The following is a 2,509-nucleotide window of genomic DNA, read 5'->3' on the forward strand; positions in this document are numbered from 1 at the left end:
TCAATGTGGTTTTAATTTGAATCTCCCTGAGGGCTAGTGATGATGAACACTTTTTCATGTGTCTGATAGTCGTTTGTATGTCTTCACTGGAGAAGTGTCTGTCCATATCTTCTGCCCATTTTTTGATATGATTGTCTGTTTTGTGTGTGTTGAGTTTGAGGAGTTCTTTATAGACCCTGGATATCAACCTTTTGTCTGTACTGTACTGTCATTTGCAAATATCTTCTCCCATTCCGTGGGTTGCCTCTTTGTTTTTTTGACTGTTTCCTTGGCTGTGCAGAAGCTTTTGATTTTGATGAAGTCCCAAAAGTTCATTTTCGCTTTTGTTTCCTTTGCCTTTGGAGACATATCTTGAAAGAAGCTGCTGTGGCTGATATTGAAGAGGTTACTGCCTATATTCTCCTCTAGGATTCTGATGGATTCCTGTCTCATGTTGAGGTCTTTTATCCATTTTAAGTTTGTTTTTGTGTACAGTGTAAGAGAATGGTCGAGTTTCATTCTTTTATATAGCTGTCCAGTTTTCCCAGCACCATTTATTGAAGAGACTGTCTTTTTTCCACTGTATATTTTTTCCTAAAGCATTCTACTGTATATTCCACTGTTTTGGAAGTTATGGCTTTGGGATTTTTTTAAGTTTTACAAAAACATTAAAAATGGTGAATTATGTAGACATCTCCATTTTTCCTGCCAGATTTTTATTTTATTTTTTAAAACTTAATTTTATTTTTTTGATGTTCCAAGATTCATTGTTTATGCACCACACATGCTTCTCCATGCAATACGTGCCCTCCATAATACCCACCACCAGACTCATCCAACCCCCACCAACCAGATTTTTTAAATGTTAACATTTTTTGCTTCAGTTCTTTTTTTATTACTATTAGCATATAATGTATTATTTGTTTCAGGAGTGCAGGTTTGTGATTCTTCAGTCTTACACAACACACAGGGCTCACCACAACACATACCTGCCCAGATCACCCAGCCACCCATTCCCCACTCCCCTCCCTCCTCCTGGCCCACACTCCATGGTGCCCTGGAACCACTCCACACCAGCTCAGGAGAGCACTTCTGTGCATTTCCTCCCATCTGAGTGCTCAGTACCCTGGGCTCGGTGACTTGAAATCAGCCATGCTGGAAGCATTTACAGCATAGATGTGGACGAATGGCACCATAGGAACTCCACTCCCAACGCTCTAGACAGCCAACCGTTAAACATAGACAAGCACACCCCTGTCTACATAGACCTATAAATGGGGTTCGCTCAGCTGACCAGAGAGAAGGCAAGCAGAATTCCTCCACTGTTTGCGAAGAAACAATCACCTTCCAATTCTTTCAATTTCTTCTTCTTAGCACTCCATTATCATGGCATTTGTACCCCTCAGATAGCCTTGGCCCATACAGCCTTGCCCTGGGTATCATGGGCACATGTCTGCCAGATTAATATGACATCAAATGCTCAATCCAGTCTGCTTTGTCTCTCCCGCAGAACCTAGACTCGTGCTTTCCATCCAGTGCATATTCAATAATAGCGGCTGAAGAAATGAATCGCAAGTGAAATTCGTTTCTGGAGAAGCCCCCATTAAAGGCAAAAGTAATGCTCGTCATCTCCGGGGGTCAGAAAGACATTCAATGTGTCTCAGCTGTCGAACTTGAGACAAGAAACAAGGCATCGAAGACGGTGCATTAACTGAAGCAGAATCGAGCGTCGGGTACTTCAGAAACGCGACAGACAGGAGCTAGACATCATGCAGGAGAGCAAAACTGGGGAGGAGAAAAAAAGAGGCTGAAGCCAAGCTAAAATGAATTTGCAAATCCAGCCTAAATTAAAGGCCACAGCAAGTGATGAAATGAGAAAATGCTTGGAGAGTGTCCTCCAAATGCAATGGATTATGACTGTTATTCTTTTTAATTTGGCTTACTAATGGACTTAATAATTATGGATAACAGCGCCGAACATTTCCTGGGAAATAAAGAGGCACATTCTGGGAAAACAATCCAAAACAAGAACAAAAATAAAACCGAACCAAATAGAAACACAAGAGGCAAAGTCAGATGCTAAATAAAATCTAAAAGAAGAAATGAAAAAATATTAGTCATTTATTAGCCTAATAAGCTCGAGGATAATGTTTTCACTCTGGGACCAGTTACTGCAAGGAAGGGGGGAGAAAATGGAAGGAATAAACTATTTTTTTAAAGACCCAAAAATGGGGGGGCGGGGGGCGGAGACATAAAATATAATTAGATGAGATTTATATGAACTAAGAAGATTTCCAAATGAAGGACGAGAGAACAAAGACGGTCTTTGCATGTGGAAAACCGGCAGCCACAAGGGAAGAGAAACGGTGCGAAGTCCCACGAAGTCGCGGAACGTGAGGCATTTCCCTCCGAAGCTTCCGGCGCATCGTTCCCGTAGGCAGGACCCTGTCTCTCTCGGGACAAGAAACCAAGTTCCTGGAAAGCAGCGAGCGCACCTTAAGCATCCTGGACACCCTTCAGAGGATGGCAC

The sequence above is a fragment of the Mustela putorius genome, unplaced genomic scaffold, assembly GCF_011764305.1.
Source record: "Mustela putorius furo isolate JIRA1106 unplaced genomic scaffold, ASM1176430v1.1 tig00000857_pilon_pilon_pilon, whole genome shotgun sequence".
Lineage (NCBI taxonomy): Eukaryota > Metazoa > Chordata > Mammalia > Carnivora > Mustelidae > Mustela > Mustela putorius.